General features: G+C 42.9%; 1 long non-coding RNA gene across 1 annotated transcript; it reads right to left on the reverse strand.

The window, feature by feature from the left end:
- Positions 1-12,395: 12,395 nt before the first annotated feature.
- LOC136483794 (uncharacterized) lies at positions 12,396-15,564 on the reverse strand. Its single transcript, XR_010765643.1, has 3 exons — positions 14,899-15,564; positions 14,075-14,228; positions 12,396-12,925 (listed from the first exon to the last, which is right to left on the reverse strand). It is a non-coding gene; the product is annotated as an uncharacterized lncRNA (long non-coding RNA).
- Positions 15,565-16,967: the final 1,403 nt, after the last annotated feature.

The raw sequence follows: 16,967 nt of genomic DNA on the forward strand, positions 1-16,967 counted from the left end.
GAAAAACAGATTCCGAAAGAGCGAGATGTAACAAACCCAACTATTTATTTATTGGCCCAAACTTTAATATTCTTAAATATGAAACTTGTGGACATGCCCACAAAGTTCCAGCACACATTACAAAGATTCAACTCATGCATAAACATAAGAACAATTCAACTAAACACGCAATGTCCACACCGCACTAAAAACTCGACTCACTCGTTCTACTATCGTGCTTATTACATAAAGAGGGACTCCAACATCTAGGGGCGATACTTATGAGGAAGCTCCTCATACATCTTGGGCAAATTGAGGCACACCCTTTGTTCATCTATCACTTGCTGGTGCCTCTTGATTGCTTTCTGCTGAGCCTTCAATTGATCCTCCAATCGGCGAATCCTTGACACAGACTTGTAACCAAAGTGTACCATCGCTTCCGTGGTTGGATCCGTGCCCTGCGGGTCCATCATCGCCCAACCCAATTCTGGGTGTTGATGAGGAAGGAATCGAAATTGATCATCCTTCATGACCTCGAATCGGCGACCACGGAGGCCTATGCAAGCTTCAGCGGCTACATCTTCTATGCCGTCCTCCATGGTAGCGCGGTGACCATGGTGTGCATAGTTTGAATCCAACTGATACGCACCTTTCTGCTCATCCTTGATGGTGATGCACACCCTAACCTTCCAGTAGGTGTCTTCAAGAGGGTGTGCATGCTCTTCGCAAGCGTATTCTACAGATGCATCCTAGTCACTGTAGTATGTCTGCAGCAGGCTCAAGAGTCGGTGATGTGAAACGGAGTATTCACATCCCGGCTTATACCACACCTTTATTGTCCACCCCAATGGCGGGATCGGCTCATCCTCTTCAACAATGTCTTCATCTTCGTTTTCGGACAAGTCAACGATCTCAACTTCTTGAGGGTCATCCTGGGCTGGCTCAGGTGTGGACTTAGGCGTTGGCGGTGTTGGCGAATCCAATTCCTGCTCCCGAGGTTCTTCCTCCTCAGGATCCACGGACAAACCTTGTGGCGGGTAATACCCTCCAGTGCTCATGCGGGCAGTCTTGTGGGCACGAAGCAAATACAGAATTAGATTTAGTTAGGTTAGATTAGAAGCAATAATTTTCATAATAGAATAAGGCAAAAGAAGCATAAAACTTTAGCAAATAACAAGGGTGAGATAGAAAGCATGAAATGAGTGAAGCAAAAGAAGCTAAAACGACCATTGCTAACTAGGCTTGCGTCCTACAGTCAACATGGCTCTGATACCAATCTGTCACACCCAATTTTAAGGACAAAATGGGGTGCATAACCTTATGTGCGCCCAGAGATCAGTCACACACATAAGCCGACAAATTATGAATAGTATCATCTCCAATGTTTATTACATCACGAATAAGACAGAGTTATTACATAAGTATAGCACAAATAATAAAAAGATCTATCGCGGAAGCTCCAATTCACAGGGACGTCGACTGGTTGACCACAAGTCTAGTAGTCCTCAGGGAAATCATCATTCTCAGGGTCATCTGTTACCCATCCGGGATTTTTATCCAAATAGTGAAAATAAACAAGCGTAAGTACATGTCATACTCAACAAGTGTAACACGGGGTTCATGAGGCTCAAAAGGCTAGACACAGGCTTAACAGCGGTCAGCTTTTAGTTGTCACAATTTTAGCTTATGAGTAGCATCAAGGTGTTTCAGTCCCCAAAGTAGAACACATGATCAAATGTAAACATGAGTAATGAATAGCATAAACAGATATTACTTAGTGATCATCTATTCCATAAATGTTCCAAGGCCGCTCGTGACCGTGAGCACGACTGATATACAAGTTTTACACTCTGCAGAGGTTGTACACTTTCACTGTGAGTCGTGATACCCCTATGCCTAGGTTTATAACTCCCAAAACACTTCCAAGGTGAGCAGGCAAGGGTCACTATGAAGCCTTTCAAAGGTTCGTCTAACAAGTTAGGGCCATTAGATTTACTCGGCAAACAGATATAGAGCCCCCTTCCCGATGGCACATTGACACGCAGCCTATACACATAAGGCCAGAGGCCGCTCTATACCCGATTCGGCAAGCCATTCTTACGCCAATGAAGGTAACCACTAACAAGCTAGAAAAGGTCCTTATACTGAGCTAAAGCCAGAGCCATGTAGCTCTCACAGCTGTACTGTAAGTCCCGGATGATCACTTACAGATAAGTCCTTAGGGAGAGGAATCTGAAGCATTTAGAAAGTAGCTAAACACTCCAGCCCCCTGTTTCCATGTTGCTAAAAAGTCACATTTTATGTTTATTGCATATACCATTAGTCAAGTTACAAGATCATGGTTTAACTGAGCTCTAGCAAAGCTACCCATATGCATAACCCATAGGTGGCAAGGCAATAGTCCAATTCTAGGAAATTCCTGACAAGAAGACACATGCAATATGGATTTAATGATTTAAAGTGAATAGGAAGCAAGGATGATCCCATGCTATACTTGCCTTGAGCAATGTACACCTGCTGGTCCTGCTCGTCAAAGTCGTACCCTTGATCCTCCGAGAACTGCTCACAGTCTATACTCGATAACCACAGCAACATACAAGCATCCAGGAGCAATCATGCAAAGCAAACAAGACTACAGATTAGAACAGTACACCAACAGCAAAGAATCAAGATGAAAAGTTTGGAAAGCGAATCTACGTCTCGCCATGAACACACAGACGCGAAGATCACAAAAATCGGATCTAAAACAAAAAAGTTATGGTTTAAACAAGATTTCCTATAGACAAATAATAGATTAGATCTAAGCTCATATTATAAAAGTTAGAAACCTACTTTACAGTAGCATAAGCGTGTAGATTACTTAATTACAAATCCAACGCAACTTGAACGGATCTAATCGGAGTTAAAACGAAGATTTTACGGCTAAAACAAGTTGAATGGCAAAACTGTGAATAACTGAAAACGTATTTCAATAAAACCGAACCAAAATACGCTTTCGAAAGAAAGAAACGTAACCTTTGAAATGCGCAAAGGACCGCGGGTTGAATCTGGAATATTTATAAGGGCGTATTTGAAAGATAGGCAGCGAAGGGGTATCTTCTTTTATGAGCCGTCGGATTAGAAACCGACAGATGAGAATCGATCCAGCGGAAATAAAAAAAACAGTCGGCACAGTACGCCGGCGGCTTGACCACGGCTGCGCCATGGCCGGCATGCTGGAGCTCGTGGTACATGGCTTGCAGCGCACTCCACGTCGAAAGAAAAAGACGGAGGGAGAGAGGAAGGAACGGCGAACTCACCGGACCCGAGCGCCGAGAGCGAGGGGCAGTTGAGGCGGTCCGGCGCGAGTTGACAGCGGAGGTCGGCGGCGGCACTAGATCGGAGCTCGGCTGCGGCTGTTTGGCGAAGAAAACGGACGCTAGATGAGATTGGGGAGAGAGGAGGGGCACGGCCGCTATTTATGGGGGCGCGGGATGACTTGAGAATGATGGCACCGAGGCGTGGCAGGGTCGGACACGACGGCATCGATGGAGATGGTGTCCGGCACAGCTACGACGCGAGGAAGAAGAGCCTGACCAGCGGGCCCGGCTGGTCAGCGGCGGGGAAAGAAAATGGGCCGCGCGGAAGGAAATGGAATGGGCCGCGGCAGCAGGCCTTCGGGCCAAAAAGAAGGAGAAGAAAGTTTTTCTTTTCTTTTTCGGATTTTTCTTCAAAACAAATTCAAAATGCAACTTCAACTCAATTCAAAATCCGACTTCAAACCAAGCAATTCAAAATAGTATGCAGTGGCATGTATGCACATTCATGGTTGATTTTATATTTGACTTTTAGCTTTATTAAAATGATTATTTTTTCTAAATTCAAATGCTCACAAAATGCATAATTAAATCATATTCACCTATTTTAAAATGTTGCAAATTTTAGGGTGTTACACCTTGGCATCAGTAGAAACCATCGATAATCATAGTGGGCAGATAGAAACCAGCCTGGTGTAAGAACCACTTTATTATCAGAGATGATTAATGCATAGCACGTATGCCTTCTTGAACTTCCCCTATTGCCACTTTAACTTGCTCATAATCAAACACTTAAGCAACAATTCTTTGGCAGTTCTTCGACGTATCTCATGATTAACCCAGGCATATTTAAATGCAGCCCGCAAAACACTTTTATTAATTTTAGCACTTGGATCACATAAACAATTGATAATGGGGGGTTCATCAATCACCCAGTACGGTCCTAAGTTGGTTTGAACACAATTGGACATGATTTGGCACATAAATGGGAAAGCCCATCTGAACCGTTTATTAAACCAGCCTAGGCTAGTTTTGCTGGTCAACAGTGGCAATCACTAGGAAAAACTAGCATGGCATAGTTTCGGCTAGGCCGGTTTTTTCAGCCTGGCTCCATTTTCATCATTTTTCATCGGTCTTTCTTTGATATGAAAAAATAATCTTTTGATGTCAAAGCTTGATAGCCTTACTATTCTCATGCCTCAGAATATATATGTTGAATGGAATTCGTCAAAATGAGTGATGATGTCAAGGCATTTATGAAGATACGCATTAAGTGATCCTTCCAAACATTGAAACACACCAGCAACTTGTTGTATACCCAGTAAAAGAATCACTGAAGGCTTCAACATGCTATAATTCTTTGGATTCACAAATTTTCAAGCTAAATAATAAAGCTTCATATATATTCGACTTGATTATTAGTGCAAAAATAATTCAATCAGCTTGAGGTCTCGAAACTAGCACCATTAGGTGAGACAAACACCACAACAATGCCTTAACCTTCTTTGTAAGCCGATCCACCGAAATAAAGCTTACATGGAGCAAATTTAACATAACTAATTTCATCTTCAATATCTATTATATGCTCAACAATGAAATTAGCAAGGATTTGGCCTTTTAGTGTTTTGAAAGGTTCAAAAGCCAAATTATATTCAATTAGTGTGCATTCCCATTTGCCAATCCTTCCCCTAAGGATTGACCGATGTAACATGTGTGTAATGACATCAACGTAGCAAGCAACCACACAAGTACTAGATAAAATATGAAAGCATCTAGACCCCTAATTTAGTTTTAGTGATTAATGATGACACAATCATTGTGACTAATGTGTGTTTCTAGAGGTATTACTTAGTGAGGTTACAATATGTTGATTCATTAGGTAATAATGGTTTTTCATGCCCCAATTGATGTATATCATTTCGGTTTCAAAAGATGCATGTGAAGAATAAGGACGGACTAGTTCTAAGTGTTGTTTAGCGTTAGGAGACACTTGAGCAATATATGTCTTTATTTTATCCTTTGATCATACAATTAGGGTGAGTATGAATGGGTACCTTGACCTAGGTTAAGTCTAGTGAGTGAATGTGATGCACACTTGTTAAACCTAGTTCTAGGTAGCTCAGTGGAAGCCCAAAGATCAATTGGATGTTAAGTCATTTGCAAAGATGTTCGAATTCGTTAAAAACATGTGTGTATGGCCACTAGAACTCTCTGGTGGGTCACTGGAGCTTAGGCCATGTGTTGAGAGATAGACTAGTTACTATGCAGGAGCACATTAACTTACGATGTTCACCAGAGTGACACCACCAAAGTTTCCAAACAGTACAGATGCACAGTCTGTGGAGGCTCTAAGACTCAATGGAATTGTGCAGTGGGTCACTGAAGATCTCCTGTGAAATGTTTGAATAGTGGAAAAACATTTTGTAGAAGGTTCTTAGACTCACCAGAGCCCTCCGATGAAGACACAAGAGTTTACACTGAAGTTTCAAGCAAATAGTAATGGCTAGTTGGAAACTAGCTTTTCAAAAGGCACCGGAGCCCTCCATTGTTCTTCCAAAAAGCCCACAGGACCTATTCAGTGAGTACGTTTCAGCTCAGTGGAGTTGTAATGACTAGTTTTTTGGTATGTCCTATATACCCTCTCCACTCGTACATATAATTATTGCATTTACATTCCTATATATACCTCGGGTGTGGCCTATATATACCTAGGGAAAAATATCATCAAGCAAAATTTTGCTTCTCTAACTCATCTACATTTATGCATTTACTTATTACATTCCTTGGTATGTGCTTTACCTTTCTAGTCTAGCTTGCTAGGTTCGTTGACAGGGTTGAAACCTAGGATGCAAAACTCTTTGGTGTTTGAGATAAGCAACATTTAGAAACACCTAGTGCACATCTATATAGAACTTGTATAGGTTTTAATAAAGTGATTTTTTGTCTTAGTTTTTCTTTCAAGTGACCTAATACACTGCCTAGGCATCATGGGATCTTCACTCACTAAGGCAATATATTATCAATAATGCGAGGCAAGATAGGTCGGACTGACTAACCTACAAAACCTCGAACCTGATGGGAGCCATAGCCAATTGGATCCTGAGTCGGCAGTTGCCACTTGGTTGGGGAAGCTCACGGCTGATGGTCCGGGACTCCAGGTAAAGTACTACCCATTAATAGTAGGAGCAAAGTGAATTGATAAGACATAACCTAGGTGGTCGCACATCTCTAAGACCAACCCTAGCAATATGCAACGCATGATGACCTTGGTAGGCCCTAGTTAGGCCCTGTTTTGTAGAGCTTAGGATGACCTCGGCCCTAGCTTCTTCACACATTATAGAGAGGAGCTATTTCTGTCTCTCATAAACTAGAAGTCCATGAAACCACTATATTTTTGCTTCACTGGCTCCAACTCCTTCTCACTGTATCAAGGAGCCGAAGCAGTTTGAAACTGTGCCAAATAGGGCTTAGACAAGAAATTCATCAGGGCCATGACCTGCACACTCAAGAGAGGCATGTTAAACTCATTTTGCTCATTATGGATAATAATTACTTTGGTATCTATCATGGCTTGTTTGTTTCCATCTCATTTGGATTCCCATATCACTCGAACTGTTGTTCAAATATAATATAACCCCTCATGCATGAATGAATTCCAACTCTCTCCGCACTTTCAGCTATTTTGGGTGTTCGGCTGGGATGAAATAAAGCATTGTTCATGTTGGAACACTGTTGATGCTGAAATTTTGTGAGAGAAAAACACTGCTCCGGCTGGAAAAAACAAGCCAAACTTGCTCAGCCGAACAAGCTAATTGTTCCTGACATTGTTCACATACTATTCCTAACACTATTTAGTACTGTTCAGGACAACCTCATGCACAAATAGATTCCAGCTCTCCTAGCACTTCAACTACTGTTCCCAATACTGTTTAGTTCCTATTCCTATCGCTATTCAGTATTGTTTAGGACACTGTTTACCTGATGCTAAAAATTGTTTATATTATTTGAAACCATGTTTTACTGTTTGCACCATTGTTCGTATTTGCCTATGCCCGCGTGCGTGTTTGGGCAAGTTATTATTTAGCCAAAATGACAATTCAAACAAACTTTCCCGTGTCAACTAAAAGCACTTCATTCTTTTAATGTCTTTTACTTTGGAAACATGGCCTTCTTTCCTGAAGGTAAAATAATGTCATCTCTTCTTTTCTTAGAAGTGAAATTTATTTTGAGGGTCGCTGGGTCACTAGTAAGCGAAACGCAATATGTATATTGCGAACAAATCAAGAACATCAACCCTAGAGGCTACTAGGTGGCAGCAAATAGAAGCAATGAAAGACACTCCATGCTTGTCTTAGAGCATCTCCAAGAGTTAACTATTTCTCTTCCTAATCCTTGGTTTTTAGCAGGATGAGAAAAAATCACTCTCCAACAACTCCTAATCCATGTTCCTAAATTTAGGCACTTGGAAAAAAAAACCCCACTCCATGTAAAGTTACACGCTCCTCCGCTCGCGCGTATCCTTCTCCCCCGCGCGATTTTTTTCTTCACCCTATCGTTTTGGCATGGCTTCTCCCTTCACGCCATCTCCAAGCCGCCGTCCAGACACCAAATTCATCGCGGCCGGCGTCTTCTACAGCAGGTAATCCATCGATGTACCAAGAATACCTTGTCATGTTTTTCGTTTTCACCGTGGCTAGGGCTCAAGGCGGGCGCAGATGAGGAACGCTGCCCTTTGGCCGCCAGCGAGCACCACCGTCGACGTGAGGAGATCGAGAGCGATATGCGGGAGATGGGGAATAGAGGAGGAATCTTCCTCTGTCCAATTCAGTTTTTAGATAAGCAATAGTGTTCACCGTCCTTACAGAGTTGGCTTATAAGCCACAGCTACGGCCTATGGCCCACATGTCATAGTCTTAATTATTACAAAACTTAAATGACGTTTTCCCCAATAGAATGTGCCTTCTTCAATGTCCCTCTTGTTCACTCCTCTGTGGTGCTGGGCCTGACAACTCCCCCCCCCCCCCACCCCCCAGCTGAAGTTCCTGCTTGCCCCCAAGCAGGTGCATTAGGGAAATGCGCGCGTAAGACGTTGTAGTCCTCCCATATTGCCGAGGCTTCAGGCAGGCCAGACCACTTGATGAAGACTTGTGGAATTGCACTGTTGCCCTTCTTGACCAGGCAGCGATCTAGCACTCGCTCAGGTATGGCAGCGGCAGCCTCCAAATCTGTGGTCATTGGTAGACTGGAGAACACAGGAGAATAATCTGCAACAAATTTTTTGAGTTGGGATACATGAAAGACAGAGTGAATCTTACTGTCCGGAGGTAGTTCAATGTGGTATGCAACTGCTCCCACATGTTCCAGTACTTTGAAGGGCCCAAAATACTGGTAAGAAAGTTTGGGGTAAGGCTTGTTCACCACTGATGATTGAGTGTAGGGCTGGAGTTTCAGAAGCACTTGATCCCCGACTTGAAACTGCAAATCTAAACGTTTTCTGTCAGACATTGTCTTCATCCGATTCTGAGCTTTTGCCAGATGCTCTTTCAGACATTGTAGATGCAGTTCTCTGTTCTCCACTAGTTCAGATACTGAGATGGGAGTAGATGCCTGAATTGCTAATGGAGTTCCAATATTTGCTTCAACTCCATATAATGCCTTGAATGGAGAACACCCTAGAGAAGAGTGATAAGAAGAATTATACCATAGTTCTACTAAAGAAAGCCAATGTGGCCTTGTCTTTGGAGCATCTTGGACTGCACAACGTAGATACATTTCCAAGCATTGATTGACCTGTTCAGCTTGTCCATCTGTTTGAGGGTGGTAGCTTGTACTCATAGCTAACTGCACTTTATATAGTTTGAAGAGTTCCTTCTAGAACTGACTGACAAAGATTGTATCCCTGTCACTGACAATGGAGTGGGGTATGCCATGAAGCTTTACAATGTGATCCATAAAAAGCTGAGCTATGGACTGTGCTGTGTATGGATGTTTAACTGGGACAAAATGGGCAAACTTTGTGAGCCTATCCACCACCACCATAATGACACTGTAACCTTGAGATTTGGGGAGGCCCTCAATGAAATACATGGACAGGTCCAACCACACTCCTTTAGGTATTGGTAAGGGCTGTAAGAGACCTGCTGGCAAAGAAGTGGAATGCTTAGCCTATTGGCAGATGTTGCATTGCCTAATGAATCCTCCACTGCTTTTTTCATTCCCTTCCAAGCAATGTGATTTTTCAATCTGTGATATGTTGCTTTTGTTCCAGAATGTCCCCCAAGAGCACTAGAATGAAAAGTGGCCAGCAGCTTTGTTTGTAGGGCAGAATTGTTGGCAATCTAGATTTTAGACTTGTACCTGATGATTCCATTTTCCAGACTATATCTAGCAGTATTGGGGCTTTGAATAGCTAACTATTGTAGTAACTCTTGATCTCTAGGATCTAATTTGGTTTCAGTGAGATAAGCTAAAGACTTGTGATCAGTGAGGATAATGAATTCCTGTCTCTGCAGGTAATGCCTCCATTTCTCCACAGCCATAATCAAAGCCAAAAATTCTTTTTCATAAATAGATAGGGCCCTGTGTTTTTCTCCCAATGCCTTGCTCAAGAATGCAATTGGTTGACCAGCTTGCATTAAGACAGCTCCCACTCCTTCCCCACATGCATCAGTTTCAACAGTGCATGTTGCATTGAAATTAGGTAGAGCTAACACAGGTGTTGTTGTCACGGCTTGTTTCAACTAATCAAAAGCTTCTTGGGCTGGTGCAGGCCATTGAAAGGTTTTGTACTTGAGCAAATTAGTAAGGGGATTGGCTATGATTCCATACCTCTTGACAAACTTTCTGTAGTAACCTGTCAATCCAAAAAGGCTCTGAGCTCAGTAAAATTTGTTGGAGTTGGCCAATGGAGCATAGCTGCTGTCTTGCTTGGGTCAGTGGCCACTCCCTGAGAAGAGATAATATGTCCCAGGTACTCAAGTTGAGATTGAGCAAATGAACACTTAGAGTAATTGAGATAGAATTGATTGTCCTGTAGGATCTGGAGGACTGACTGCAGATGCTGACAGTGTTCTTCTAGAGAATTGCTGTATATGAGGATATCATCTAAGAAGACCAGCACAAATTTTCTCAAGAAGGGCTGTAGATCTGATTCATTACACACTGAAATATGGTTGGGGCATTTGTGAGTCCAAAGGGCATCACTTTGAATTCATAATGACCATGATGTGTTTTGAAAGCCGTCTTGTACTCATCTACATGCAACATACTGATTTGATGATACCCTGACTTCATATCTAATTTGGTAAAGAACTTGGCTCCATGCAATTCATCCAAGATTTCCTTTATAATGGGTCGTGGAAATCTGTTTTGATGGTAATATCATTGAGCTTCCTATAATCCACACAAAAACGCCAGGTGCCATCCTTTTTCTTGACCAAGAGCACTAGATAGGCAAAAGGACTGTGGCTGTGAGTGATCAGTCTAGATTGGAGGAGCTGCATGACTTGATCTTCAATCTCTGTCTTCATTTGTGAAGAATAGTGATAAGGTCTAGAATTAATTGGTACTGCTCCTAGAATTAGTGGTATTGAGTGATCATAACTTCTTTCAGGTGGCAGTTTTTGTGGGTCCTGAAAAACAGATGCATATTGTTCCAGTAGTTGTTGCACATCAACAGGTAAGGGTGGGGGTTCCTCTTCCTTGTTTTGAAAATTATCTGCTGCTGGGGTGACAATAGCAAAAGCCCAAGTGTCATTTCCCTTGGCATTGTGGATCTAAGGCTGGTTGTTGGTGGAGTCGCTGGGTCGTCGGAGATGCGCAAATGCATCGAACCGGAGCCGCCGCACCGGATAACTAGTGGAGAGACGAAGCTGAGGAAGCCCGCCGCCCACGCCAAGGAAGGATAGTCTCCGATACCATCTGTCACGCCCCTTGGCCGCCGGCGAGCACCGCCGTCGACGTGAGGAGATCGAGAGCGATATGCAGGAGATGGGGAACGGAGGGGGAATCTTCCTCTGTCCGATTCAGTTTTCAGATAAGCAATAGTGTTCACCGTCCTTACATAGTTGGCTTATAAGCCATAGCTACAGCTTATGGCCCACATGTCATAGTCTTAATTATTACAAAACTTAAATGACGTTTTCCCCAATAGAAAGCGCCTTCTTCTATGTCCCTCTTCTTCACTCCTCTGTGGTGCTGGGCCTGACACAGCACGACGTAGGCTGTCACCGAGGCTGTCGTGCCCGCAGCCCTCTTGTACGCGTCCACCGCCTTCGCTAATTAGATGTTGCTAGACGAACGTGCCTGGCTGTTTCAGTCATCATTGTTTATCATTGTTTATGAGCAGTCAGCCAGGGTTGGCTCATGTTGTTTCAGTCATCTTTGTTTATCGATCTGCTAAATGCTTGCGTGCTGATGGAGGTGCTGCCGTCTACTGCTGGCTGGGAGGTGCTGCCGGCCTGCTGGGAGGTAGCCACAGCCGCAGCCCGCCTGGGAGGTGGCCACGACCGGCTGGGAGGAGGCAAGCGCCGGCTGGGAGGTGCACGGCTAGGGCAACGTGAAGGAAGAGGCGGCGGCGACGCAGGTATGCGAGAGCACGAAGCCTTTCGCGCGGAAAAAAAAGACCGAAAAAAAGCAAGTGGACCAAATTTTGATTTTTTTAAGGTGAAATGTTTAGGTGCTATTGGAGATAGCTTTTTTTTTCTCCCAGTAACTTTTTAGAGTTGAGAAATATGGAGTTTTTAAGGAGGAAAATCTAGGAAACTCTTAGAGATGCTCTCACGTTCAGAAGCTACTATGCTTTATTATCATATAACGACCTTGTTCGCTTGAACTTATCAGCCCGACTTATCAGCCATGATACAATATTTTTTACAGTACTTTTCAGCCTAGCTTTTCAGCGAACACGTCCTGAACTCACAATGTTGCTAACATGTATAATTTAGCTGTCCCAATCAAGAGAGGCAACATTATATTTGCTAACACGTCATGTAAAATCTTTAAGTATGCAAAAATTTTGCTAACAGACACGAAAACTTAGCCCAAGAAATTACCATCTCCTAGTCACCAAAAGGTTCCAGCTGAATCTTTAAAGGAATGAACAGGAAACACTTAAAAACGTCAGTTACATACATCTGAATAACATGGCCTAGTTCGAATTGTAACCTACAGGCATGGAAATAAGAGTTCAAGTTCTTCTCTTTGCTTTTTTTTTCTCCGTATTCAGCGGAAAGCCAGGCAGGAGAATCACTACTGCATTGAAACAATGCATTATACGGCAAAAGGAACAAGAGTGCTATGATATTAGCGACTCTAAAGACAGGCAAACCTTACAAGATGTCTGCAAAATACAACATAGTATGTTAAGCCAGGCCTAGCTTGATAAGGAAAACCACCATCTACTAGATCTCAAGTTGTTCTACGAGTAAAGATAAAAGGAATCACATATACAAAAGACATCATCCTTGCTAGCCATGCGCTTTCCCTGATACAGCTCCGTACAAACTTTCTAACCCTAAGAACAGAGGCTTGGCTTGGGTGGCTAGCAGTGTGGGACTGAGGGTTTTCAAGAAGCCCTGCGGATACAATCCCTACAAATTGCAACCTGCATGTCTCGTTTTCTATTCCTCAAAATTGAAACCTGAACGAACCTGAAAATAGAATAGTTTGCAGAATGCAGACTGTGTTAGAAATGAGAAAAATGGCAAACAAACCTGAGACACAGTATAGATTTTATTACAAAAAAATTGCTCAAATTACAGAGTATACAATTATTACAAAGATAACTTACTAATTACTCCAATCAAGAGCATATGCCATGTTGGACACCAAGGGTGTCTTCGACAATACCTTTGGTCGCCACTTTTAAAATCAATATTTAGCGCAAAATTTTAGCCTCTCTATATATATTACTTTGTACATTGATGGTGAAAGCTAAGTTTTACTGCATACTTCCTACAATAGTAGTAGGTAATCTATCTGTTGACGGTTTATACATTGACGGTGGAAGCTAAATTTTATTGCATACTTCCTACAATAGTATTACCCACTGGGTAATCTCTTTGACGATAGTAGTATTAAATTAGTCTCCAGCAATGGCATCCAATGATTTCCACACTAATAGTAATAATCAGATGGCTGGCATTATTTATTAATTTTAGCAAATGATATGGGTTTGGAAGCCACAACTAAACAAAGGAAGCCAAACAAAAATTGTTATAGGATAATCAGCATTTGTTTGCATATTTGCATGTTGAGAGGCTATTTTTGTAAATGCTGAACTAGAGGAAACAAGATACATCAAATATATATTGAACACAAGTAAACAGAATTATCAGACTGCAACAAAATTCCAAACCCTAACCACCAATTTGCACAAAAATATTGAGATTTACCACATAAATTTTATTAGTAGATTTGTTTTGAGTAATACTTTTCATACTGTCATACTTGTAATATTTTATAGTAACATACATTCAAACAACGTAATGAACAAATTAATGTCTTGGAGATGAACCAGGAGTGAAAAAGGACAAGTAAAGAAAAAGAGCAAGAAACCAACATATTGTATCACTGCTTAAGCAGGCTTACAGTACACATTATGGCTAAGGATTTATTTTAGACCCCCACAATCATTTTTTTTCTACTTTTCTTTCCACCAATTAAATGTAGAATGATCCTATCTCTCTTCAATTGTATTAACTAATTCCTAATGATCTTAGGAATTTCTTGTTTCATTACTTGCTTTCTCAACGACATGCCAAAGCAAAATTAAAAAATATAAAAGTGCTAGAGCTTACATATGCTATGTTCGGTGAGAAACTCCAAAACATTCAGCACTTTTTCATCGACCACTTCGCATTTAACGTCCACTATTTTAAAATGTTCTGATATTGCATTTGATCTTTCTGTTGTATCAGGGCTTCCTCTCATTTCCACTTTACTTTTGGGTTCCTACAAAATGTATAAAGATATTTCCAGAATTAATTGATACAACAACAACAACAAAGCCTTTAAGTCCCAAACAAGTTGGGGTAGGCTAGAGTTGAAATGCAGCAGTTGTATATCTAGAAAATGCACCTTGCAAAATAGTTGAAGAGTGAGCTTCTCTAAAACAGGTGAATGTTCTAGAATACATGTAAGCGATAGGGATGAAAACGGATCGGATACGGACGGATATCACCAATATTACATTTGTTTTCATATTTCTGTCCGGATTCGGATTCGAATACGGATAGTGTCAACTATGTCGGATAGGATACGATTGGATATCGACATCATAAATATGCGATTTGAGTATTCAGATACGGATACGGTATCGGATGTTGGATATCCGGACTCGGATACGGACAGATCTCAACCCCTCTAAACGGATTCGGTTTCGAATACGGTCGGAAAATATCCGTACCGTTTTCATCCCTAGTAAGCGAACTGAATTCCCTAGGCATACACCAGTATTCATTGAGTGACAGAGTCTTCAAGTTAGTAAATATGGGGCAACATTTCAAGTCCCTACTGAATATAGACTGCAAACACGAATAAACCTTCACATTACACATGACTAATTTGAAAGTGAAAAAAATCAAAGTGAACATCAACATATTAATCTAAAGTGTAAGCATACCTCTCTAATATCAGACCATAGCACCAAACTCTGAGCTTCTGATAAACCTTCAAGAACCATAGTGCCAACAGTATCACCATGTACTGGATAGCAAGAGCAGTCCTCATCCTCACAATCCAGACAATAAGAGTCATCGGAAAATTTGATTTTAACAACTGCCTCCACCAAGGAGGGCATTCTCTCAAGCAAAGGAATCCAGCCATCACTAGCTTCAAGCCACAGTGAAATGAGATTCGGGGCATAAATATGAGTGCGAGAAATCCTTTCATAATCGAATTGATTCCTGAAGCTTAGAAACTTTAGAGATTGTGACGAAATCCTATGGCAGTCAAGGAATTGACAACAATCGAACTCAAGGACTTCCAATGCCAGGTAGCTGGAGAAGCCAAGGAAGCTATCATTGAGTTGTACACATCCGAGCTTTAGCCTCTTCACATTCTGCGAGGCGAGAGGCAGATTGCCCAGACCAAGCCAGGGGTCCCAGCCATTGTTAATCCGTCTAATATCAAGGCTTAGCACTTGGACTTTGCACATCAGAACATGCCGGATCCAGAGTTTCATACGGGGAATCTCTTCGTCTTCATATTCACACAAGTCGAGCACGCAAATGTCAAGAGGTGAGCCACCGCGAAGGAGCAGTAGATGCTCCACAAACTCCCTGATATCGTCACAGATGCCGCTTCATGGTCCTCGCCGCACAAATGCGCAGGCCCATGGCGGACTTCCAGAGGTGGCGCCAGCGCCGGGTCAGCACGCACGTCCGCACAACCTCCTGTGCTGGAAGGAATGACAGCACGTGGTGAAGGACATCATCAGGGAGCGCATCGAGACTGGGGCGGCCAGCCCTCGGAGGCGCCGCCCTCTTGACCTTTCCGCCCCTTTTCCTCGGAGGCATTGCGTCGAACAGCTGGCAGGCGTCGGTGCTGCAGTGGAAAGAATCGCTCAGATGGAGCGAGGTGTCGAAGCCGAAACGGAAAAGGCGAAGAGAAATACAGAGTCTGCGCTGGGTGCCCACCTCACCTTGCCTGGCCGGCGGCGGCTTCACAGGCGGCCGGAGCAATGACGCTGAGGAGTGATGACGGAGGGTGCTAGGGCTCGGATGTGTCCGTGCAAACCAGATTGATCTCGCGGAGTAGAATAGAGGGATCACAGGGTCGCGGAGATGGAGGGAAAAGAATATGGTGCCTAGTGCGCATGAGTCGGCTGTATGGAGTACTTTCGCGAATTCACGTCGCCATGGGCGGCTGCGCCGGGCTGCGATCTTCGCCGTTCATGCTTGCTTGGAAGGAGGCTGGCTTGTGGCTTGTGGCGGAAGGTCGAAAGGAGGTGAACACTTCTCGAACGCAATGAAGGGAACCGACAAGTGGGCCGTTCCACCTCCGCGGTCCACGCAACACACAGCACAGCACCAGCTGACGGCACTGGGGCTGGGCCTAGCCCACCGGCCCACCAAGTTTTCACGAACATCGAAGCCAGACTTTCCAATCTCGTTCCCCGCAGGCCGCCAAGAATTCGGGAGTTGTCACGGCAGCTGCAGTTGCAAGAGAAGCTACGGGGAAATTCCTGGTGCCTCGGCAGTGGTGATATAGTTCTTCGTGATTTTAGACTATCGTGTGATAATGCAGGAGTCATCAGGAGTATCTGGGAAGGAAGCATAGGCTCTTATCGACATATAGTTCAGGAAAATTAGAGCTAGATCACACGAGATCAGTTTCGTTGAGTTCGTTCATGAAGGGGGGAGGCGATCAAATTTTGATGCCCATGTCTTAGCTAGAAGTAGTGTTTATGATGATCTTGGTAGACATGTTTGGTTTGTATCTCCGCCGAATGACGTTTGTACTTCTTATGAAGCTCAATAAAGGTTTTGCTTCCCCTAAAAAAACATGGGGAAAATAATGAAAGGTGACAAGTCTTAATGGCTAATTGCGTGGTGAGCTTAAAGGTAGTGTTCTATTTCATTATTTTATTCCCAGTCCCATATATCCGACACCATCTAATTTGGATTCCCATATCACTTGAACTGTTGTTCCGATTAGTATTATAGCCAAATGACTTCTGAAACAAACTTT

Source organism: Miscanthus floridulus, chromosome 9 (genome assembly GCF_019320115.1).
Source record: "Miscanthus floridulus cultivar M001 chromosome 9, ASM1932011v1, whole genome shotgun sequence".
NCBI classification, from domain to species: Eukaryota; Viridiplantae; Streptophyta; class Magnoliopsida; order Poales; family Poaceae; genus Miscanthus; species Miscanthus floridulus.